The sequence below is a fragment of the Mustela nivalis genome (assembly GCF_964662115.1).
Source record: "Mustela nivalis genome assembly, chromosome: 6".
Lineage (NCBI taxonomy): Eukaryota > Metazoa > Chordata > Mammalia > Carnivora > Mustelidae > Mustela > Mustela nivalis.
This window is the reverse complement of record NC_139025.1, coordinates 129,292,963-129,319,865: the sequence shown is the minus strand read 5'-3', so window position 1 is coordinate 129,319,865 and position 26,903 is coordinate 129,292,963. Positions and strand designations below refer to the sequence as shown.

The 26,903-nt window shown below is 36.1% G+C and overlaps 1 protein-coding gene across 7 annotated transcripts in view; it reads left to right on the top strand.

Moving 5' to 3' along the window:
* LRRC28 (leucine rich repeat containing 28) overlaps positions 1-26,903 on the top strand; it is a 158,462-nt gene that overhangs the window by 34,424 nt on the left and 97,135 nt on the right. The window lies entirely within an intron of this gene.

Sequence of the window (26,903 nt, the reverse complement as noted above, 5' to 3'; positions counted from 1 at the left end):
AGGCAGTGAACTTTGGGTATACTTGTGATTTGGGATATTTGTTTGAAGATGAAACTAAGGAATGTGGTGAAATGTGTCTAAGGGTCTTTTACCTGATATGGACATAAGAAGGTGGCATTTATGTTTTTAGCTACACTTACTACAATTATGCATTGCGTTCAGTTCCCCTTCAAGTCACTCCTCTCATGAAATATTTGTACAAAGAAGTAATTCAGTTCTGAATATTTTATCTGAGAGAATTTAGTTGAACTTTGCATGAGGTAATCATTTTAGTACCCAAAAAGGAAATACAGTGCTTTCTGTCATTTTCTAGTGAGGTAACTTATGTATATTAACTTTGACTTAATAAATCTTACTAGAATTTCATAGCAGAATTTCAGTTTGAGTCCCAGAACTAATTGTCAGTTCTGCCTACTGAATATCCTCCTAGAAGGTGATGTACATATGTATAATACTGAAATTCTGCATTCTCCTGAGCTACCATTAAACCGCTTGACTTTCTTAGGAGGGACATAAAGGGGCCTTCCTTTGTGAATCCACACATATGCAAATTCTGTCATATGTCACTTCCCATATTAAAAAAAAAAAAGGTGAAATATGTTAAAAAGAATAAAAAATCTTATGTCTTAAATATTTTATGAAAGTTACCTTGCATTCAAGAATGAGCAGAGAAAAATGCAGATGTCACATTGTCAAAGATTATTTCTACTTAGTAATCAGGAACATCAACCAGTCTCTTAGTGTATCCAGGTGAAATGTGTGACTCAACCAGAATTACAAATTAGTACCTGTTGTGAAACTTCAGGGTCACATGAGAATGATAAAAGCTACTCATGCTTAATCCATGAATGAAAAAGTCTATAATATTTCTTTGTGATTATAAAAAATACTTTCTTTGACGTCTTTCAAGTACAAACATTTCTAAATGAAACACAGTAACTCATTAATTTTTAGATTTTATGTACTGGCCTTAATAATGTAGATTCAATATTGTTTATAAAAATAGTACAGTGGTTGACTCTGCTTGAAAAATTCTTTCCAATGATAGTTAATACAAAAATTAATAGTTAATAGTTAATACAAAAAATTTCAATATAGTGTAGGAATCTGATCTTTTAGAGTTTATTGTTTGTAATCAGGCTCAGCGGTGTTTTATCATTCTAGCTTTCATCAAGTTTATATATTCAGATACTCAGGAAATTAGATTCTTTTTTGGAGATTGCCTAGGAAATGTATCAGTAAAGATAATACTATGAGTTTTCAAATTCTTATATATGAAACTTCCACAAGATCTATTGTAAAATCAAGATACATGGCTATAATACTGTATTCAGAAGCCCCTTTTATATATTCAAAGAGCAAATGAGAAATAGAATTCTGTTAAGCCATTGTTCTTTGTTTTCTATTATTCTGTTTTTTCCTGTAATATAAGAGCATTTTGTGGTAGAATGTGGTCATTTCCTTCCATTATATACTTTTAGAGGTTAAGGATGTGCTACTAATATCATTGACTGCTTCCTAATGACCAGTGAAGGGTATAGGTTTTCTGACTGCTTGCATCTAATTTTTAATTTATATCACACCTGTTGCATAGTAGATTTTAAGGATTTACTGCTGGTTTTATTTCCATAGCTTTCGTCTGTTGTATATGTTTGCTTTTGGCTGTTTTGAGTAAAATTATATATAGTTATAGCTGTATTTTGAATAGAAACTGTTGACTTGAGCCATGTGTAGATTTTTTTCTTTTTAGGCCATTATCAGTAGCAATGGACTAGACCTTACTAATTATTTGATTCACTTTATTTCTCTCTTTATGAGGTAATTTCATATGTTATGATTTGAATCGTTGAGGGGCTAGGCACATATCCCCGAAGTGTCTTATCATGTTGGGCATATATAATGGGAAAGTAGTTTTAGTGTAGTAAGGAAAAAAAAAAGTGAGGGACTCCAGTGTTTCTTTATTTGGTGACAGTAGACACCAGTTGATACTTGATTGTTAGTCCCTTCAGCCTAGTCAAGGATGTTATGTATAGACTTCTACATATACTCTACATATACTTCTACTTATACTCCCTAGAAAGAGTTGACACTTCATTACATGCATTTGTTGTGGTTGAAAAACCTTTGAATATAATTTCATTTTCAATATTTAAAATTTGAAAAATTTTCTACCAATATTTGAAAAACCTGAAACATTTAAAAAGTCCGGTGCATATATAGTTTTAAGACTAGACTTAAGAAGAATGAACTATAAGGGTTTCATGAATGCCCTGAAATTTGCACACAATTTGATAATTATGAGTATGTCTGTGTTGCTGTGAAGAAGGTGCAGTGTTTTCAGCAGTTTCTCGAACACATCCATGACTCATGGTTGATTCTGTTGAGTTGTCTGCCAGTACCTTTTTGGTGGCAGTCATGTGGACTGGGACCCATTTTCTGGAATGTCCCTTCCCCCATTCTGTTAGATTGAATGTACTACTATTTTCCTACCTTGTGACATGGCTTTATCTCTACAGTTGGTTGGTGCTGGTGTAGGTACCTGACACAAACAGAACAGTTGTTACCCTGGGAGTTCTGGAAGAGGCTGGTGAGGGAGAAGTAAAGAGAGTAAGAGACATCAGGGGACGTGAGAAAAAGAAGATCAGTGTCTTTTTCTCTCTGGGCTATTGCACAATGCTGTATATAATCTTGCAAGGTACTGGGGAGTAGCCACGAAGACTGGGAAACAGAAAAAGAAAGACGAAGCAGATGTACAGAGAGAAGGTGGAGGCAGAGACTTTCTAAGTTTTCTTTATTAACCCAATCACTGGTTGTGTCCTTAAGACCCATAGACTTTGTGCTTAAGATAGCTCTAAACATTCTTTGTATCCTTTTTCTTTGATGTTGTCTCCACCCCCCAACCCCTTTTTCCCCATCTCACCAAGCACAGATAGTTCTTTGGGAGGAACAGAGAACACTGGTGTTAAGTGGTGACAGGATAGAGGAACGTGGAGACAGCTTAGAGTATGTGACTAAGCAAGTGTAGGGGAGGTACAATTTTTCCTCTGCACTCTTAGAGTCTCCAGGTGGGCCCAAAGATTAACTCACATAAGACAGAGCAACAGGAGAAAAGTATACAGCTTTTATTTAGTAATTTTTTCCTGTGCAAAGAAACCTTCATCTGAAAAATGAAGACCCAAAGAAGCAGATAAAGCAAACACTTACACACTAGGTTGGACAGAGTAATAGTTGTGAAAATGTGATAAGACAGTGGGGTTTGGGTTAGGACAGCTAATTAGAAGCAGTGACTAGGAACATAAGGGTGAGTTTAACAAGGTTGGTTTATTAAGATCTCCCTTAGCCTCTGCTCTCCGTCTCTGGTGATGAGAATGCCTTCCTTCCTCCGGTGCAGGGAGGACCCCTTTTCCATGGAAGTTTGATTTTGTGTTTTTAGAAAGAAAAGGGAAGGTCAAAATGCCTTCTTGCATCTGCCAGTTTTCAGCTCCTTTAACTCAAAATAATGAATAGGCCAGACTGGCATACTTTGGGGTAGCATGCTCTGAACTCCTCCACCAGCTACCACAGTGGGCACTGAGAGCTTAATCTTGTGTAAAACCCAAGGAATCATCCTGCTCAGGTGTTGAGAGGCCTAAGCATTTAAACATCAACTCCCAAAAAGTATTCGTTCAGGGTTGCTTAGATGAGGGGGGTGCTTGTTGTCCCTATACACACGCGGCGGAGCAGCAGCCTTCTGTAGGAAAAGCCTCTGCCCCGGGGATATGGATACGGGCAGCGAAGCACTGACCAGAGAACACCCAAGCAGTAGTTCTGAGTCATCTATGCATGGGGCTCCGATGAACTCTGGCAGACACACACTATGGAGCGAAGAAAGGTTCTTGATACACCTGCTTTAAATGGCTTCCTGATTTAGTCCCTAACCTGGCCTGAAAGGTAAGGCTAACTTAAGAATATGGATTTAACTTGGTTCCAAGATGAATAAATAATCATCGCTCAAAAAATCTTCCCATGGGGCGCCTGGCTGGCTCAGTGGGTTAAAGCCTCTGCCTTTGGCTCAGGTCATGATCCCAGGGTCCTGGGATCGAGCCCCGAATCAGGCTCTCTGCTCAGCAGGGAGCCTGCTTCCTCTTCTCTCTCTCTGCCTGCCTCTCTGACTGCTTGTAATCTCTGTCTTTCAAATAAAATAAATAAAATCTTTAAAAAAAAAAATCTTCCCAGATAAAATTATTGAAGTCATGGTTTATGGTATAAGAACTTTGGAATCTTGAAGCACTGTTTTTCTGAGCAGGCTCCCTTTTTAAAAAAATTATTATTTTAATAACTTTGTATTTTATTTGGCAATGAATTTTGTAGGTTTGTATCCAAATACCATAAGGAAAAGGTTAAATGAATATTTTAGCTTATTTTTTTTTACTGTGATATTTAAAATTTTTATTTTTGATCTTTATTTTTCACACATAAAAATCATATTTTTAAGGTATGCAGCATGTTTTTTTTGATATATGTATACAGTGTGAAATGATTACCACAATCCAACTAAGTAACGTGCCCATCACCTTCTGCAGTTACTGTGTATGTGTGTGTGTGGTGAGAATACTTGAGATCTACTCTCAGCAAATTTTAAATATACAAGACATTATTGTTTATTAATAATACATTGTACAGGGGCGCCTGGGTGGCTCAGTGGATTAAAGCCTCTGCCTTCGGCTCAGGTCATGATCCCAGGATCCTGGGATTGAGCCCCACATCGGGCTCTCCGCTTCGCAGGGAGCCTGCTTCCTCCTCTCTCTGCCTGCCTTTCTGCCTACTTGTGATCTCTGTCTGTCAAATAAATAAATAAATATTAAAATAATAATAATAATAATACATTGTACAATACATTAATATAAATGTATTAATACATCATTATTGCCTTTGCTTTTAAAAAACTTTTTATTATGCAAAATTTGAAATACAAAAGTAACGGAATAGAATGATGAACCCCCATATACGGAACTTGACAGTTATCCTTGAAGACCCTCTTATATTTTTAATCTTTGTTCTTCATATTTTTGTCTTCTCTTACAGTTTTTTTTAATTGAGGTAAAATTTACATACAGTGAAACGCACAAATGTACAATTCTGAGTTTTGGCAGACATATATACTCATATAAGCAGCATCTTTGTCAAGATATAGAACATTTCCATTATCCCAGAAAGTACTCTCATGTCTCTTCTAGTCTGTTTGCCGTCGGTGAACACTCTTCTGATTTCTGTGACCACAGCCTAATGGGATCTGCTGGTAAGCACAATATAAGTGGAGCCTTCTAGTCAAGATGTGTCCATGCTCTTGCATGTATTGGTAGTCCATTCTTCAGTAATTTGCAGGGTAGTATTTAAGTGTTTGAATATATGGTTCATGTATTTATTTCCCTTTTGATGGACATATGGGTTTCTTCTAACTTTGGACTATGATGAATACAGCCAATTCTAAAGATTCTTGTATAGGGCTTTTTGTGGATATACACACACACACACACAACCTTAACTGATTATAATTTACCTAGGATGTTGTACCGCTTAATATAAATTGTAAGACTTTTCCCAGTAGTATACTTCCATTTACCCTCCTTGAGTTCTTATATCATGCTATTTCTATATGTTATGAGCCCTACAGTATATGTCTATTTTGCAACAGTCAGTTGTTTTTAAAGGAAGTCAAGATAACAAAAAAGATTTTTTTGTTTTGTTTTGTTTTTAATTCACTATTACCCATGCTCTTTATTCTTTCCTGGGGATGTATTTTCTATCTGGTATCATTCTTTTCAGCCCGACGTACTTCCTTTAGTACTTCTTGTAGTGCAGGTCCTCTAGCAATGAACTATCTCAGTTTTCTTTGTGCAAAGCTGTCTTTATTTTTGAAGAATATTTTCTCTGGATATAGAATTTTCAATTGACAGGATATCTCTCTGGCACTTCATGAAGGTGACCTGCTGTTATCTTCTGACCCCATTGTTTCTGATGAGAAATCAGTTGCGATTTGTATCATTGTTACCTTGTAAATACCTTTTTCTATGGCTATGTTAAAATTTTTCTCTTCATCTTTTGTTAGCAGTTTGTTTAGGATGTGCCACGATGTAGGACTTTAAAAATATCCTGGTTGGGGTTTTCTTGATTCCCAAATTGGGAAGTTTTCTGTCATTATTTCTTCAGATATTTTTCTGCCCTGTTTCCTCTCTTTTTGGGAGCTCTAGACACACACATTAAATCGTTTGATATTGTTTCACAGGTCACTGAGGCTTTGTTCTTCTAAAAAAAATTTTTTTCTCTTGATCTGAAGGTTGCATGATATATCTGCTGCTCCGTCTTCTGCTCAGTGACTTCTTTTGCTCTCTCCAGCACGCCATTTATTAAGCACCTTTTCACCTCACAGTTTTCTCCCCTTTGGTACCCTGTCCTACATTTTCCAGCTGTTTCAGCTCTCTGGGTCGAATCTCTGGCTCTTCTGCTTTGTGAGACTGCTGAGCTCTGCTTGGGTTCCACTTCCCTGTGCCATGGCCCAGAGTGCCCCCCTTGGTAGAAAGCCATGTCCCAACACGGGGCTCACCTCTTCAAGAATCAAAGTCCTGTGTTTCCTGTCTGTTGCTTGAACACAGTTGCCTCATCTATTTTTGAGTAGTTTTATTGTATTTTGGTGGGGAGCAAGTCTGGTGTCAGTGACCCTGTCATGTCTGGAAGTGGGAGTCTATTACATGCTCTTCGGTTTCTCATCTGATCGCTAACCTGTATGCTTTCATATATATGAATTATGTACCCCTTAAACATTTGTATATTGTCTTCTACGTGGAACAGTATTTGTTATAGATCAAATTTAAACTCATTTTATTCTGAAGGCTTTTTCTAACTTGATAAGTAAAATTATGTGATTTATTAGGAAGACAAATACCATGCACTTGCAAATAAAGGAATATTAAGGAAAGATTTCCACCAGTGCAGAGCTTGCTTGCCAAACATTTTGTGATTCACCCTCTGGTAAAGATCACAAGGGCCAATGGATATTAGAAGCATCCGCTCACTCTTGATAGTCAACAGAAGCCTGATGCTTTTGTGCTTTGCTGTAAACTCCCACGAGAGAAGGCTGTGGTAACAAACAAACAACAAAATGTAACCAGGAGTCAGAAAAGAGGTTGCTTACATCTGGCATATAAATCAGCCTATTTAAAAAAATTTTTTTATCCTTGAGAAGTTGTTTTGCATCCCACAAAGGGAAAGATTTTTAGTCCAAATTAAAAACATTAAAGCAGTCTATGTTGTGTTTTAACAATAAAACAATTTTAAAAAACCATGAAAGCACACAAAAGCACACATGTCTGCAGAAATAAAATACCCAAACACAGAAATACAAGCTACATATAAATAGTATGAATTGTTCCAGAAACTCAGTCTTCAAGGACAGTCAAGTTTATTATTTTTTTTTCTTAAAATGTGTTTTTCTTCCAGTTGAGCCTCTCATTGCTTTATTGAAATGAAATTTAGTATCTCTTCTTAGACCTGTCCTGTAGTCATCTAAGTTGTTCTGAAATCTCTGTGCTCATTGGTCTTATGTGGAAGCAGGGAGGAACAGATCAGCCTTCTTCCTGTAGTGCACACAGCGGGAATGGAGCCTGGTCATGCTAGGGTTTCCACTGTTGCTCACTACCTTAAGTTGTCGAGACTCTACTGGCAGAATCTGACAGATGACAGCACAGGTTGCAGTGCTTCTTCAGAAGTGCTGACCCCAGTCCTGTAGGTACAGACTGCTCCTTAGTGATCCACATTGGCGCTCTTTAGGTTAGTTTCTAAGGATGCTGGGTGGCTCCAGGAACACGGGGGCAGGCCTGGTTTCATCACCATCGCTGTGCTTGCTACTCAGAGGTCAACTCAAAGGGAATCCTCAGAACACAAAGGATCTTACTGTATCCCCTTCCCCAAATTATGGCTCTTCACCTCCTATTACCCTCCTTGGTGGCTACCATGGTTATTTGGGCTAATATACTCTCCTTAGGGAGACTCAGCTTTTCACTGATTCCACATCAGTACTGGTAAATTAACTAGCTAGCACATTTTTTCACTAATAAAGAATCTAAATAATTAATCTCTGGTAGAGCCCCCCTCTGGTGTCACCAGGCTATATGTATGTATATGGTCAGCAATACATACAAATAGACTTTCTCTGTTTTTCGGGGTTATTTACATTACCTGGGGGCACTGACTTCCTGGTTTCATCTGCCTAACAAAAAATATTTGTTGGTTCAGAGATGCCTGGGTGGCTTAGTCAGTTAAGCCACTGCCTCCGGCTCAGGTCATGATCCCAGGGTCCTGGGATTAAAACCTGCATCAGGCTCCTTGCTCACCAGGGAGCCTGCTTCACCCTCTGCCTCTGCCTGTGCCTGCCATTTTGCCTGCTTGTGCTCTCTCTCTCTGGTAAATCAATCAGTCAATCTTTAAAAACAATATTTGTTGGTTCAGAGTACCATGCTATGTACTAGAGGAAGTGGGGACGGTGAAGGTATACAAAATCTAGACCTAGACTTCAAAGGAGCTTATGATGTTTTATTGTCTAATGCTTTAATATTTGTACTTTCAAGGAAGAAAGTAGAGAGGATAGAGAAAGAACTGTTGAGTGTGTTAGTGTTCAGTCATCAGGGTACAGTGCAGAGTGGTTAAGATAGCCATTTGACAACTAATGGGCAGAGGGATAAAATCTAACAATTTGGGTGCCTGGGTGGCTCAGTGGGTTAAGCCGCTGCCTTCGGCTCAGGTCATGATCTCAGAGTCCTGGGATTGAGTCCCGCATCGGGCTCTCTGCTCAGCAGGGAGCCTGCTTCCTCCTCTCTCTCTCTCTGCCTGCCTCTCTGCCTACTTGTGATCTCTCTCTGTCAAATAAATAAATAAAATCTTAAAAAAAAAAAAAATCTAACAATTTACCCATTCTCAGATGCTAGATGACCACCAGGTAATTGAATAAATTGTCTACCAGAGTCCTAAACTCACATTCACAATCTGTTCATTGTCTCTTTCAAGCATAAAGTTACTTTATTAGTTTCTTTGTTATACATAATACTCTATTAGTAAGGTAACTTTATACATAGCTAAATACATATTAGTTATTTACAGTAACCTATAGATCTTTTTATTCAGGTTTTTACATAACATCTCAGTAACTAAAACACATGGATTTCTGAGAAAAAATATTTTATATTTGGTACTATTACGTATTGTACAATCTGGTTACAAATGGAGCTAAAACTTTAAAATTTTATTTACAGACTTTTCCAAGTTTTAAAAATTGGGCCAAAACCTCGGAATAAAAATGGCCATTAAGAGTCCTCTAAAAGAAAAAAAGTTTTGTTTTCTGGAACATGCATCCTTTTCAGTGTCAAGTAAATACAGAAAATACTCCTTTTTAGGAAAGATGTGAAGGGAAATGGCAGAACACGTGCCAAATGTCTGAAAAACAAAAGTTCATTGTGATGATACTTTTTAAAAAAAGGCAAAAGGAGTAAAGTTAGTCCTTCAGACTTGGAAAGCCTCTCCCATCAATCATACTACTGGCTAAGGCATGTTGAATTCCTTTCCATGGCCCATTCCTTTGTGAAAAGATTTAAAAGCAGCTAACATCATAATAGCAGCGACCCAATTTGAAATCCCAAGGGGATACTTCCAAATTTACTTTACATGCAGTACTGTTATTCTTCCCTTTCTGTGTACAATTAATTTTCCCCACCATGGTCTATTATGGGCATAATAATGGTGGGAGCCATGAAGACAGTGCAGAGGTCAGCTCAAGAAGATTTAAGGAGAAGTCCTGTGGAAGGTTGAGGGACTGAGCTGATGTGTCAGTGGTCTTCAGGATCCAATGATTTGGATTCAAGTATTTCCCATTATTTTATCTCTGCATGTATTCAGTTCCTAGTCTGTCATACACACTCCTTTTAAGATTATCTTTCTAAATTATAGATTTGAAAAATGACTTCAGCAGTTAAAATGATTCGTTGAAATAATTTGCCAAAAGTGTTGTGGTGGTAGTGAGAGAAGCCCATAATGTGTTCATAACCATACATTTATCATGAATACCAGGAATTAGGGATAGTAAAAACAATGCTGATGAATATAAGGGATCTTAATCTTTTGAAGTGAATGTTCTTGAGAACCTATAAAATGTATTTTCTTTTAGGCACAACTCAATGGGAATTCGGAGATTGAATTGTTATTTTTGGACGTAAGTCAACTTGCAGTACTTCCAAGGTGGTGTAGAGTAATTTCTATCATAGCTTTGGTATCTTGGCAAAACTTGGGTCTCCTAGTTCATTTTTTTTTTTAATTTTTAATTTTTAATTTTTTATAAACATATATTTTTATCCCCAGGGGTACAGGTCTGTGAATCACCAGGTTTACACACCTCACAGCACTAACCAAAGCATATACCCTCCCCAATGTCCATAATCCCACCCCCTTCTCCCAAACCCCCTCCCCCCAGCAACCCTCAGTTTGTTTTGTGAGATTAAGAGTCACTTATGGTTTGTCTCCCTCCCAATCCCATCTTGTTTCATTGATTCTTCTCGTACCCACTTAAGCCCCATGTTGCATCACCACTTCCTCATATCAGGGAGATCATATGATAGTTGTCTTTCTCTGCTTGACTTATTTCGCTAAGCATGATACGCTCTAGTTCCATCCATGTTGTCGCAAATGGCAAGATTTCATTTCTTTTGATGGCTGCATAGTATTCCATTGTGTATATATACCACATCTTCTTGATCCATTCATCTGTTGATGGACATCTAGGTTCTTTCCTCCTAGTTCATTTTTACTAAAGAGCTTTTGAACATGAAGTAGTTGTTTATATTTTAATAGTGATTTGATTTGTATTTGTGAACCTGTCTTTGGAAGAGGCAAATTTTAAATAGATATATTTTTAAAAGATTATATTTTCATGGTTATTTTATAGCTTTTTTTTTAATACCTTGATTTCAGTATGTTGTTTTGTGACATGATGAGAAAATTATAGTTTTAGGTCGAACTATGCAATTGTGAAGAAAAACTAACTGGCAGAATATAGGTTATATGCTGAAATAAGTGTTTCCTAAAAAAATATTGTCTTCAGTATATAAAACCTTTATTTTGTTTCATATTTTATTTGAACATACTTGGTGATTACCTCATCTTTAAATTGTTTTAACCTGCTAAAGGTTTTAAGTCATATTTTCTTTTGTGCAAGTAATTTTAAAGGTAATGATTGTTTTAGTGAATGAAAAACTTTATGATTTGCCAAGGGTTGATGTAATGAGAAGTAATTAAACAAAATTCAGTTTGATAAGGTTTGTTACCAACCCCCTCACACACAATTGACATCACAGTTCTTTGTTTAATCCTATCATTCCTTTTTAAAAACTCAAAATTTTATACAGATACGTTGTTTTTAAACAACTTACGTTAGTTTTCATTGTGTATATGTAAATGAGGAAACGAAGTAAAAAAAATGTGGCTTCAAAGTGTCAAAGGGTTTAAAAAATGAATGTCCTTATATGCTTATAACAAGTGTCATTAGCTCGTGTGTCTTCTCTGTTTCTTGATCTGCTGACATTTGGGAAAGTCTGGCAGGTCTTGTTTTGTTTGTTTGTTTGTTTGTTTGTTTTTAAAGATTTTATTTATTTGTTTGACAGACAGAGATCACAAGTAGGCAGAGAAGAAGGCAGTGAGAGAGGAGGAAGCAGGCTTTCTGCTGAGCAGAGAGCCCGATGTGGGGCTCCATCCCAGGACCCTGGGATCATGACCTGAGCTGAAGGCAGAGGCTTTAACCCACTAAACCACCCAGGTGCCCCTGGCAGGTCTTGTTTGGATAACTTTTTTCTTTTTAGTTTCAAAGGTTTGGTACTTATTACTTTAGTGTGTACTTACAGTATCAGTGTCTTAGTATTTATTTTGGGGGGTGTAATAGCAGGTGTTGTAAAAGTCATACTATTTACTTATGCTTTCAGCTTAACACGAATTTGTTTTCCTTAAACAAGTTTTTACTGTACTTCTGTAGTCATTTTTTAAAATGTTGAAATAATCGAGTTTGTTGGAAATAATAGCTGAAAGATAAATGTGGATGTTTAGAATAATCTCAGAATTTTTCTTTCCCGTATCCATTTTTTCCTCCTAAATGTGTACTTTCGTGAATGAAAGTTTTTTTTTTAAATCAGATAAGATTAAAAATTGAATTATTAAGTCTTCAGTTGAGTAACCAAAGAAATATTTTTATAAATTTCTCTTTGCATGACTTGAAAAGGACACTTTCTTTAAAGCAGAGCAAATATCTTGGAAAACATTTTTAAAAAGTATGCACAATTATGCATATTGTTGTATATTTCCCAAACCCAAATTATGATTTCTGTGGTGCAGTTCTTCTATTGCCTTCTCTCACTAGATAACTGAATCTTACCTATTTGAGTATGTGAGACCATTCTCCTTTACTAATTTTTCTGCATAATCAGTGGAAGTCACAAATCCTGTTTTATATACATGGAATATGGTCTTATAGTCTGTACATAAAAGGAGCTGCTCTTCAGAGATAAATTCCCATGCTTTGTTCACCTAAAGAGAAATGATCCAGTGGCATAATTGACTATATATTTTACACATATCAAATCCCTAAACTATTGAGCAATTTAAGAGCCAAATATTTATATTATATTTAGTGAGTGATGTATTAAATATAGACTATAGAATACTGTTAATTTTAAATGAAAGAGAAAAATGAAACTTTTATTCTGTTTCTCTTTTGAGATTCTTACCATAGTAGGTCAATTTGGCTTTGTAACTCAACAATTAGTAAAATTTTACCTATTCTGTACTTCTTAAGAATTTTTTTCCAAAGTGCCAATCATTGTATCTATTTTAGTTGAATGCTCTTGTTTGCCTATCACATCTTATGAAATTGCATTCAGACTTTATGACTAAAGCTGTTTGAATTTCCTACACTTAGAATTCCATGGAGCTTTAAGAACTATGAACTTTCAATAAAGCAAAACCCTATAAACTTAATGTCACTGAATTCCCATGTCTCCATTTTCTTACTCAGCGTGGTACATAAGTTTTAACTTGATGGGTTCTGATATACCTTCTACCAGTAAAATCCAACATCCTTGATTTTATGCCAACGCTAAAAGGTTTCATTTTATGAAGGGCATGGAATGAGTGTCAAAAATATGTTTCTGATTCTAAAAGACATGATCTATTACAAGTTATGAGCATTTATATATCATATCTGTTTATCTCCTATTGATAGTTTAAATTTCTAACTACTTCTAAATCAGAACTCTGTAAAGTTATGATATAGAAACAGTAAAGCAAGCAATAGCACTTTGATTTCCTTATCACCAGGGCTCTCTGTGTAATCGATTTACAAAGTATGACCTGTACACAATTTGTTTTCTTCACATCACTTTTTAAAGTCCTCTAAATAATATCTTGTTAATCTTTATAACCTTTATAATCTTTATAACCTTAACCTTTAATCTTTATAATCTGCATATAATCTTGTTCCTGGTATTGGTCACTAATTTATATAAACTACTTCCCATGGATTTTTTTAGAAAATCTTTATAGAGCTATAATTTACATAGCATAAAATTTTACCATTTTACATGTTCCATTTGATGAATTTTATTTAAATTACACAGTTAAGGAGGCTTCATCACAATTGAATTCTAGAATATGTCCATCGTCCCCAAAAGTTCCCCAGTTCTTGTTGGTCAAGACAGCCCTTGTTCTTACCCCCAGCCAACTTCTCATCTTCCTATTTCTATAGTTTCACCTTTTCCAGAAATTACATATAAATGGAGTCATGTAATATGTAGCCTTTTGTGTCTGGCTTATTTTACTTAGCATAATGTTCTTGTATGCAGTTTCATGTTTTAATAGTTTGGGGTTTTTTATTGCTAAATAACATTTTATTGTATGGATATACCATATTTTGTTTATTAACTAGGTGATTGTCCATTTAAGTTGTTTTTAATTTGGGCTGTTAGGAATAATATTGCTATGAACATTTGTTCACAAGCTTTTTGTGGGCAAATGTTTTCCTTACTCTTGGGTAAATGCCTAGGAGTAGAATTGCTGGATTGTGTGGTTAACTGTATTTTTCACTTTGAAAGAAAAATGCTAAACTGTTTTCTAGAGTGGCTATACCATTTACATTCCTGCTAGCAATGTATGAATGTTCTAGTTCCTCCATATTCTTGCCAACATTTGTATTTTCAGTCTTTTTATTGTGGCTCTTCTAGTGGCAGTATAGTAGCAACTCAGTATGATTTTATTTGGCATTTCCCTAGTAACTGAACACTAAGCATCTTTTTATGTCCTCACAAATTCCATATGTTGAAATCCTAACCCCCAAGGTGATGGTATTGGGAATTGGGCCCTTTGGGAGGTGATTAGGTCTTCAGGGCAGAGCCCTCAACAATGAAATTAGTGCCCTTATCAAGGAAGCCCAGGAAAGCTCCCTCACCCTTTCTGCCATGTCATGTCACAGTGAGAAAATAGCCATTAATGAGAAAGCTGGCTGTCACTAGACGCTGGATTTGCCAGCACCTTGATCTTGGATTCCCCAGCCTCCAGAACAGTGAGAAATAAATTTTTGTTTTTAAGCCATCCAATTTGTGGTATTTTTGTTACAGCAGACTGAACAGACTAATATTTTTTCTTGTCCTTATGTGCCATTTCTTTGGTGAAATATATCTATTTAGAAATCTTTTGCTCAATTTTGTTGTGTTCTTTTTTTTTAAAGATTTATCCATGTATTTTATTTTGTTGTTGTTGTTTTTTATTTTATTTTTTCTGTGTTCCAAGATTGTTTATGTACCACACCCAGCGCTCCATGCAATATATGCCCTCCTTATCTATTTATTTTAGAGACCGTGAGCAGAGGGCGGGGCAGAGAAAGGGAGACGGGCAGAGCCTGTCTGTCTGAGTGGGGAGCCTGATAGGGGACTCGATCCCAGGACCGTGAGATCAAGAGTTGGACACTCAACGACACCACCCAGGTGCCCCTAAGTCATTTGTGTTCTTATTATTAGTTGTTCTTTATATGTTCTGATGTTAAAGGGTAGTTTTCACAAAAAAAAGTCAGATCATGATCTCCATACAGATATAAACATTTTTAAATATGTTAAACCTTATATTTAACCTGTTAATAAGGCAACTGTTAAGGTATTATAATCAATTCAAAGGAGAATGCAGAGAACAGAAACTTACAGATTAAGAATATTGAAATGCATGTTCAAATGGAAGCGAAGCTGGTTTTCTCCACAGGGACAGAGGGTTGTCTCTCCATGGGACTTAATTTATTTTTGTGTTCATAAACAAGGATTATTTTACATTGCTATCAATGATCTACAACTTACAGAGTTGTGAAATAGTTCTCACAGAATGAGAATCAGATAACCTGGAAGGAGATGTTAGCGACCAGGGCTTAGCAAACTCTGACCTTTGGGCCAAATCTGACCCTTCACCTGATTTTGTAAATAAAGTTTTATTGAAGGACAGCCATGCCCATTCATATACATATTTTCTGTGACTGCTTTTATGCTACCATGGCAGAGTTGAGTAGTTGAGACAGTGACTCTATGGTTCACAAAGCCTAATATGTGTACTAAGTGGCCCCTATGAGCAAGTTTGCCAACCCTACTCTTGTCTGAGTACCAGTCCTTTATCAGATATATTATGTACAAATATTTTCTCCTAGTCAGTGGCTTGTCTCTTCATATTCTTTTATTTTGTATATGGGTTATTCAGTTGTTCCAGCACAATTTGTTAAAAAGACTATCCTTTCTTTGTTGAATTTTCTTGGTACCTTTGTTGAGAGTCAGTTGTCTGTAAACATGTAAACATGTCTGTAAACATATGGGTTTATTTCTAATGTTCTGTTCTCTTAGCCTTTATGTCTCTCCTTATGACAGTACCACATTGGCTTGATTACTGTAGCTTTTTAGGAAGTTTTGAGTCTTTCAGTTTTTTCTTTTCAAATTTCTTTCGAAAAATAAATGTCATTGATTTTTTTACAACCAGAGAGAATCAATTTTTTTTTCCTTTTTGGGTATTTCATCTATATACATGTTTCTTTATGTAGCAATAAGGAGGTAAAAATGAGGGTCTGGAAGACCTTTTATTACACTGATCAATGGGGATTATTATACTGTTGAGTATAATTTCTAATCAATCTGTTACTCGCTTTTATTTTTATTTGTGTACTTTATGACTTGAAGCTTGTGTCTCTGATTTTATTGTGTCTCCCACAGAAGGGTGCCTCTTATCAATAATATAGGGACAACGAAGGGCCAGACAAGGGGGCCAGATGGACAGGGTATGCATTGTGACTTCAGTGGGATGGACAGTTGAAGGATAGCCTTGAGACTGAGGGAGATTGCTTCTGTTTGCCCAACCCCTGTGTCTGCTCCTCACGGATGGCCAGATTGTGGTGGTGGGAGTTGAGAAAAAAGAAGAGAAAGGCTCGGGGTTTTGTCTCACACCAGATTACCTAAATGCATTTCAGTGTTGCATAAAAATCATGGAAATATATACAAAAATATTAGATGAAAGGATACCAAACAACTAGGATGGTGACTAGAAGAGTTCTCTTTGTGGCTTCTTTATAAATATAAAAGTCTGTATTGCTAAAGGTTGGGAAGTAAATATTGTGAACATCTTTTTCTTTTAAGTCATATTTGATAATCAAGCCTTTCAGGGCCTGTTATAACCCTCAAATTTTAATCTTTCTATAAATGTGTAAATTCTGGTATTTGTATACATCTCATCCATATAGAATACAGATTTTATAGCATATATTTGAATTTTTAAATTCTTGCATAGAAAGAACTAAAGTAAAATAAATACTACTTTGAAATGTATCAATAGTTAGCAAAATGTTTATAAGAAATATCACTCAGATATGGCTAGAACTAAAATTTTCCCAATATCCTTACAAGTCAAGCTTTAGTTTTTGAGAAAGTATTAGGTGTGTTTAAAATGGTTTAAGGAATGTTATTTAACAACCATCGTCTTTTGAAATCCCTCTGATATGCTAATTAGGGGAAAGTAAATTTGGAATGTGGAAAATTGGATTTTTCCCTTCTATATTTTTCTGTCATTCTTAAATTTGAAAATAAACAAAGTGACTTTGTTCTTTTGAAATCCTGCTTTGTGTTCCTGTACTCAGGTCTCTGAATGCTCCACTTAGTTTCTCTCAACAGTGCTCTGCGTAAAGTATGTTAGTAGATCTTTGTAAAAATTGTGATGAATAACTTCCCATTTCTTCCTCACTGCTTAAGCAAATAAGGCAGTATTTCAGTATCCGTCATTGAGACATTAAGCCTTGAATGGTAGTAGTTTATTTTCAGCATCATGATTAAGGCTATTCAGAAGAATACTTTGTTAAATGTTTGTATTTCTGCCTTTGTCTTCATTTAATTATTTCTTAGTATTGCTCCTTATTAGGCTAAATTACTTTGGTATCTCTAATTAAAAATTAAATATCTTAAAATGATCCGGCTTTTAAGAAGACAAGCCGACTAATGATGCCGAGCCTTTCTCTTTGCTGTTGGCCCAGACGTTGCCCGCTTTGGTTTCCTAATTTAGTAACAGAAATAAAACTATGCACGACTGGGCAGGTTTGGCATGCCGGCATCCAGCCAGGAAGCATGGGTTTCTTAAGTAAGGAGACCGATGGGGATTTGCGGAAAACACAGATTATGTTACATGAGCTTTGCTCTTCGCAAATCCCTAACTATTTAAAGGAACTCAGCTAACCCACGGCCACCGAAATAAAAGTCAGTTTTGTTTAAGCACACATGTACACTAAATGATGTATTGTTTCCTTTCCCAAAATTACCTTTCATCTTTACGTTTTTAATTTCTTATTTTTGTAAACTTAAAAAAAAAACTTTCTTTTTTAGTAAATAATACATCAAAATTTAGTTACCTCCATTCAATTATTTTGTACATTTGTATGGCCTTTCAAAATAGCATACTTTGAAAGAGTTGGTAATATACATACGTAATGTGCTTCTGTGTGAGGAAATGAAACAAAACTCTGGATATTAAAAAAAAAACACACACACACACACCACGTCTGGTCCCTGCTTGCTGGGGCGTCTCTTCTGCTTGGTGTTGGGACTTCTTAATGCTCTCTCTCACGCAATGCTTGTTCTACTCCAGGTGGGTCTGTAGTGGCTGCTTACTTGAATATTTGAGCCCTGGCAGCTTTTCCTCCTTGTTAGGGCTTCTAGTTTGGCATATCTTCAGTCTTCTTAAGCCCTTTACCTCTGAATTTAGAGAAGAGCCTGAAGATATGTCCCCCCCCCCCACACACACACTTTTCTTCTCCTTCAGACTTCTGTATGTTTCTTACTGACGCTGTTTTTCATTGTCTGATGAGAGCTGGTTATCCACCATGGTGATCTTTTTTAATTTTTTATTTATTTTTTATTTTTTCCAAGATCCATTGTTTATGCACCACACCCAGAGTCCATGCAATACGTGCCCTCCTTAATACCCACCACAAGGCTCACCCAATTCCCCCATTCCCCTTCCCTCCAAAACCTTCAGTTTATTTCTCAGAGTCCACAGTCTCTCATGGTTTGTCTTTCCCTCCGATTTCCTGCAACTGACTTCTCCTCTCCTTCTTCGAATGTCCTCCATGGTATTCCTTATGCTCCACAAGTAAGTGAAACCACAGTGTGGAGATTCCTTAAGAAATTGAAAATAGAGCTTCCCTGTGACCCGGCAATTGCCCTATTTGGGTATTTATCCCAAAGATACAGATGTAGTGGAAATAAGGGCCGTCTGTACCCCAATGTTCATAGCAGCAATGGCCACAGTCACCAAACTGTGGAAAGAGCCAAGATGCCCTTAACAAACAAATGGATAAAGAAGATGTGGTCCTTATATACAATGGAGTATTGTGCCTCCATCAGAAAGGATGAATACCCAACTTTTGTATCAACATGGACGGGACTGGAAGAGATTATGCTGAGTGAAATAAGTTAAGCAGAGAGAGTCGGTTATCATATGGTGATATTTTTTTAATTGGCCTTAGACTGTATGTAAACACTGGAAGCAGGTAAATCTGAAGTATGTTTTCACAGAGAGAGAGGGAGAGTATCTCATTCCTTATAAGACTTTTGATGAATATGGGTGAACATTTGATTCTTTGTTCATATTTGGGAGGATGTGGGTAGGATATCAAGGAGAATATAATGTGTGTGCTCCAAATCATACTAAAGCATTATTAGTTGTAACATGGAACAAAATGGATTTAATGTAAATTTAGGAAGTCAAATTACATCAACTTTAGAATCCATAAGATTTCTCATTGTAAAATTGCCATCTAAAAGTACAAGAAAGAGTACTAATACACAAAAACTTCTTGACCAAAACTGGTCAAAAGGCTACTAGTCTATAAAAATAGTTTTTAAAATGAACTTTTGCTCAACTTTCATAAATAACGGAATAAGGCAGACACCCAATCCTAACATCACGATTGCTCCCTCATTCTTCCCTTTCCCATCTCATTCTTCTGCCTCTCAGGTATTCCGGTACTCTTAAAATTCACATCCTGGGACACCTGGGTAGCTCAGTTGGTTAAGCATCTCACTGTTGATTTTGGCTTAGGTCATGAGCCCCAGGTTGCTCTCAATGCTCAGCTGGGAGTCTACTTAGGATCTCACCCAATACATAAATCTTAAAAAAAAAAAAAAAATGAAAGCATATTCTCAGTGAATTTTCACAAGATAAATATAACTTTGTAATCAGCACCCCAATCAAGAAATGAAATGTTACCAGGGCTCTAGAAGCCCCCTTGTGCTTCTTTCTGGTCAGTCACCCCCCTTTCAAGGGCGCTCTTCCAAGGCACCACGATTCTGACTTCCATTACCATTTTGGCTGTAAAGGTAAACTCAAGATACTGCTATTGAGAATCTTGCTAAGGTGCAATATACTGTACTTATAATAACAGTAAAGACTTCTTATGTCTGACCTTGGTCATTATGGATCTTTATTCCACATGTGATGCAAAGTCCCTAGGGGATTCTGAGCAGAGGAGCGAGATGATGTGATTTAAGGTTAAAAGGATCACTTAGGCCTCTGTGTACAGAAGAAGCCAAGGAGAAACCCTGGGAGTCAAGTTAGGAGACCACAGAAATAACCCAAGTGAGAGTTGATGGTAGCAGAACTCTTGATTAGAAGCCATTGGATTTGGGTTTATTTAGTGCTTTATAACTTTCCCAGTGTTTCGCTCATTTTCTTTTACTCTCAGGGCAGGTTTTTTATCCCTGATTATAGATAAGGAATCTTGAGGCACGGAAAGGTTACTCAGGTAGAATCAAGACTTATACTAGGTTCTGATTCTCAGTGCAGTGTTTTTTCCAAGCTGTTAGCAGCGATACATATTAAGTTAAAATCATTGAACTAACCTCTGGTACTGTATTAGTTATTTATTGCTGCATAACAAATTGCCACAAATTTAGCAGTTTAAGAAAGCCAACATATTTCTTATGTCAGTGTCTGTGGATCAGAGGTCTAGACACAGCTTACCAGGACCTCCTGCTTAGGATCTCACAAGGCTGCCATCAGGATAGGGTCGGCCATGGCTGTGGGCTCCTCTGAGACTCAACAGCAGAAGGGAGTGCTTTTTACTGAAGACCCATCAATCCTGTTAGTTCTGTGTGAGACTGGAACAAAAATGATTGAAGTCATATAGTGATTCTTAGTATGTTCGAGTATGTTAACCATCTAACGGAAGGAGTTCCTGTTTCTGCTGCTCAAGGGAGAGAATCCTATAGATTCTTTAAAGAATGGTGCCCTTGTCTTTTTTCCTGTAGGATCCCTCCCGTCTTACAACAACTTTAGATACATATGCTTAACATTTGATGTATTAAAGACTTATTCGTTACAGTCTGTAAGAATCTTGGTGTCCAGACCGTGTGTTGGTGGGTGTTATCTGGCTCCTTGTTTTGCTGCCACTCATAAACCTACTAATTAGGCCTGTTAATGGTTATTTTCTGTTTTGCTTCCTAATTGACTTTTGCTTTTGCTCTTAGTCCAGTGCGAGGGTGATATTTTGCAGATTCTTTAGCTGATGAATTAAGAAAACTACCTTTAGAACTAGTCTTTGGGTTCAAGAACAAAACCCCTCTGAACCATGATCTCAGTCTCCAGTCCTGCAGCTTTTCTGGGTTCTGCCACAGCTTAGTTGATTATTCTGAACTAGTCTTCCTTTTCATGACATGCAACTGAGGGAAGCTGTCTGTAAGAAAGCTTTCTGGTACTCTCCTTCACAGATTCGCCAATTAGTCTGTTTCCTTGACTAATGTTTACAAAATTGGCAGACTGGATTATTCAGTCAAGCCCTCTTTTAAGGACAATTAGAAAAACTGGAGAGGGAAAAGGAAAAGTCTCTTGAAGGCACTGGTGAGCTAACAAAGTGGTAGAGAATTCGCAGGTCAAAGAGATTTTAATCTTTACAAGCTGTTTTCCACAGAAACAAATCAGAGTAGCTTGGTTGAGGCACAAGACGTGCCTGGAAACAGGCACAATCAAAGACTTTTGGGGTGATGTGAAAATGCTACAGGAGTCAAAGGTAGTCGGTTTGACCATCAGAGAATGATAGTTGAAATGGATCGAAATGCGTCAGATATATAAACTTTTCTGTGTTCATAATGTTACTCTTTAAAAAAAAACTTATTGGTAAACTGCAAAGGTTAGTAGCGTACCAACTTGTTCTCTGAAAATTTAAAGGGAAAGAATTAAACATTATTCTGCCTTTTTTAAACCAATTATATTTCAGGGTAACTAGTTGAATGAAGGAGAGTTTTTCTATGTGAAAGAATTATTGACAATTATATATAACAAATATAAAATTGTATAACAATTATAACAATATATATTTGTATATGTCAGTATATATAAATTAAATACCCATTTGTTATATATTTGTTAAATATAAATATATATATAAGTATATACTTACATAAATATAGATATATTAAATATAAATATAATGTATGGTACTATATATTGTAACAAATATATAATTATATAACAATTATAGATTTATATATAAATATGTATTAAATATATGTTATATTAAATATATATTTAAGTTCTATATAATTATATTTTATAGCAAATATAAATTATATAATCTCTCTATATAATAAATATAGAATGTTGAAATTAGGTAAATCAGCACTTTGTAATATCTAATGAAGTAATACATTGTAGCAAAAATCATTAATAGCTTCCTGAGCCACTAGGTAAGAAGTTGATAGAGAACTTTGTATTGGCTGGATCCGGCTGGTGACACCTAGATCCACTGATTAATCTTGACATCAGTGAAAGTGGGTCAGGCAGACATTATATCCTTCCCAGTGTGATGCAATGGGAAATATACAGCCCTGCCCTTCAGATACAGTCTTACCAAAGAAAATTGAACCTAGATCTATTTAAGCTTTTATAACGGCCATTTTACAGGGAACACAAGGAAACAGGTAGATTTAAATGATATTATGAAGACACAATAAATCAAATTTAGAATGTTGGAAATTCTGTAATGGCTATCCAGTTTTTAAAAAGATTTTTTTCATTTGACAGAGTGCACACACAAGTAGGGGTAGCAGCAGAGGAGAAGCAGGCTCCCCACTGAGCAGGGAGCGTGATGTGGTACTCGATCCCCGGACCCTGGTATCATGATCCAGGCTGAAGGCAGACACTTAACTGACTGAGCCACCAGGTGCCCCTTAGGTATCCAGTTTTTTAAATGAAAACATGAAAAAAAGGGGGAGGAAACTGTTATAAATTAAAAGAGACTTAAGAATCCTGTTGGCCAATTGCAGTTGTTGGGCTTTGTTTAGATTTTGATGTAAATAAATCTGTGGTAAAAACATGTTGTTTTATAAATACTAGGGGAAGTTGATCATGGATAGTGTATTAGACAATATTAAGAAATTCTTGATTTTTTTAGGTATAATAATAGTATCGAGGGTTTATTTTTAAAAAGTCCTTATCTGTTGGAATATGGACTGAGGTATTTTTGCAGGTGAAATACTTCATAAGGTGAATCTGAAAAAAAGCAGCCTTTGTGTGGATTGCAGCCCAGCTTCCAGTCACCTGGGCCGTCAAAACCATGAAACTTCCTGACATTGCATTCAGAATGCTTATATCCCCAAGTGCCTGACAGCAGCAAATAGGAATTTTTGTAGGCAGAAGATGACATCATCCTAGGTCTCAAATTATTTCTATAACCTGTTTTTCAAATCTAATGCTCATCTAATGGAATGCGTAGAATAGTATTTTCTGCCACTGAAGAATACACATTCTTTTCAAGCACTTGGAACGTTTAGAAAAATTGAACAGGAAGTAGAATACAGTTTTTGTCCCAGCTACTCTGCCATTGTAGCCTGCAAGTGATCAAGGACAATGTGTTAATGATGCGTATAAATAATAAGTGAGGCTTTATATAGAAACTTGGATGGTTGGCAAGAATTGGCATGGGGGGGCAGAGTTTGCTGCTACTTGACATAGATGGTCAAGTAATGAAAAGGTAAGTCTCACCGTGGAGAAGATATTTGCAGTACATATATCCAACAAAGGGCTTTTATTCATAGTGAATTCCTACACATCAATATTGAAAAAGACCAAAACCTAGCTTAAAAAATCAGCTGGCGTCTTGAATCGGTACTTCCCTAAAGAGGAAATCCAAATGCCCAATAAATGTATGTTATTATGTTGAGCTTCATTGATCATCAGGGACATGCAAATTAAAACCACAGTGAGATTCCAGTAAATAACAACTAGACACCCAAAGACTGACAAAACTAAGCATTTATGAACTCCTAGAGCTATAGGGCCTGTCATACCCTATAGTGTTGATGATGTACATACTCTGACAGGCAGAGATTTATGCTTATACATGAACCAAAAGACATGTATAATAATAATGTCCATTAAGTTCACGATATTCATAGTAGCCCCATACCATAAACAACACAAGTGTTTTTTAACAAGGGAAAAGATGAAAATGGTTAATTTACACAATGGAATATTATAGGATAGTGAAAAGAGGCAGGCAGCTACATTTCACAATATGTTTGAATCTTGCAAATGTAATAAGAAAAAGAAGCCAGTCATAAAGAATGCATGATATATGATTCCAATAATATGAAGTTATCAAGTCATAGTCTTCAATGATGCTTACTTAGGTGGTAAACGTGAAAAGACAAGTAAATAGGTGATTTTCATAAAAGTCAGGATTGTAAATGTCTTTTAGGTACTTCAGCTTCCAGGGAAGATGTAGTTAGTTGAGTCAGGCAAATGATTCCACTGTTTTAAAAAAAGAAAAAAGAAAAAACTGGATAAATTTCAAAAATCCTATTTTTAAAAGTATCAGAAGCCATAGAAGCAATTTGAGACATGAAGTGATTAATCCTATTTATCTTTGTATCTCCCACAGCTTTTGGTTCCCTGCCTTTCACAAGGGTAGTCAATTAATATTGAATGAATGAAAACAAAGTAAGAGGGAAAAGGCACATATCTGGAATGGAAGATGGAGACAAATGTTTGCTGCTTCCCATAGTCAAAGTTTAAGGAGAAAAGATTATATGATCTGGGCACCCCAGGGAGAGAGACTTGTCACACTGGATCCTGCATGGGACCCTAAGATATTGTGCTATAGAAATTTGATAGTCCTGTTTTAGTCATCTGTTAAATATGTATGTGTATGATATATAATATGCATTTAAAAACATACCCATTATTTGTGTTTTGGGAAATTAAATTTTTCTGTTTTGCAGTCTTACCTCTTGTTATCTTCTGTACTTTTCTTCCTTGGGCAATGTTGGGGAAGTCATGATGCTGGTTCATTACCTTTGGAATCCTAGAATCTTAGCACAGGAATAGACCTTATATGGAACATGCTGTTTTCCTCGTAATTAGATTGCGGTTATGTATTTTAGGCAAGAATACCACTAAAGGGATCTTGTTTTCTTCTAAGTGCATTATAACTGGGGGGTACATGATATCACTGAGTCTTATTTCTTGCAATTGCTGATGATCAGCCTTGATCCCTCGGTTAAGCTGATGGCTATTGGGTTTCTCCACTTTCATTTTCCCTTTATAATTGAAAAGTATCTTGGAAATACTTTGAAACTATGTCATTAAGCTGTTTTTCCTCAGCTTTTTCACTTTCTGATTGTAGCATTCATCAGCATTCTTGACTGAACAGTGATTACTATGATGTTCGCCCAATGTAACATTTGTCTTTCCCTCATTCCTTCTATATTTATTAATGGAAATTCTTTTTTTAAAGAAGTTTTTTATTTAAGAGAGAGAGAGAAAGAGAGAGCATGAACTGGGGGAGAGGGACAAATAGACTCCCCACTGAGCAGGGAGCCTGCTGTGGGGCTCGATCCAGGACTCAGGGATCATGACCTGAGCCGAAGTCAGATGCTTAACTGACTGAGCCACTCAGATGCCCCCATATTAGTTGAAATTCTAAGGAATTTTCCCTCTTTTATTTCTTCATGCTTCATAGATATTTATTTTATTCTATGGGTTATAAACCAATGCCATTATTTTGTTGTTCAAATTACCCCAGTGTTAGCCATTCAGAACTCCTTCTCATTGGCTCCTGTGTCTTTTTGACATTTCCCCATCCTTTCTCAAGCACTTCACTTCCTTATTTTCTCCCATCACAAGATGTTTTGGACTTATTTTGTGTTTTCTGTGTCTCGAACCTGGTTTCTTTCATTGGAGAGTGTTATTTAGAAACCCAGATCTGGGTTGTTTTTGCCAGTAATATTTTGTCCAGTGCTTCGCATTGTAAAACTGAATTTGTTTTTTCTAATAAATGGGTATGAAATCATATTCAGTCGTGACTTTATCAGCTGTCAAATTACCTTTCCCTCCCACTCTTAAATTACTTACACATTGGAAAATCAAGCCCTTTATCAAAGTAGTGTATAAAAAGGTCTAATAGCATAGAGACATACAGAAGAAACCTGTAGTACTTTCTTTACCTTTACATCAAGAATTTTAATGCTGGAATTTTGATGTACTATGATTATGGTCTTCTAATCTAGTAACCTTGTCAAAAAGCAAATGAAGATAGATTGTTTTCATTTAATAGCTCAGTCTATATTGGTTCCAAATTAATACACATTCCTTTTTGCAAACATTTCTTAACGGATTTATTGAGGTATATTTTATCACATACCATAAAATTCATGATATAAAGATTCAGTGTGTTTCAAATGGACATTATTAATTCTAAATTATTGGTAAACTTTGCATTTGTACCACCATCACCATGATCTAGTTTTAGAACACTTTCATCATCACGAAAAGTTTCCTCATGCCCAATTGTAATCAGTCTCCACTCCCACTCGAAGACACAGATCCTTTCTGATCTTCTATCTCTCTAGTTTTTCTTTTCATGGAGATTTCACATAAAACAGAATCATATAATAGATGGTATTTTGTATTTGGGTACTTTCACTTAGCTTAATATTTTTGTTGTTAGTCTATGTAGTTGCGTGTCTTGGTAGTTCATTCCTTTGTGTATATCTGATTTATATTTCATTGTATGGATATACAGTGTTTTCCTTCTACATTTACCAGTTGACAGATTGTTTTCAGGTTTTGTCAGTTGTGAATAGTGTTGTTAGGGATATTTGTGTACAAATATTTGTGGGACGTACCTCTTAATTTTTCTTGGATAAATACCTAGAAGTAGAATCTCTGAGTGTTTCATAACTGTATATTACCCTTTGAAGAAACATACTATTTCATAGTAGCTGTACCATTTCACATTCCCACAGCAATGTGTGAGGGCTCTTTCTTTGCTGTATCCT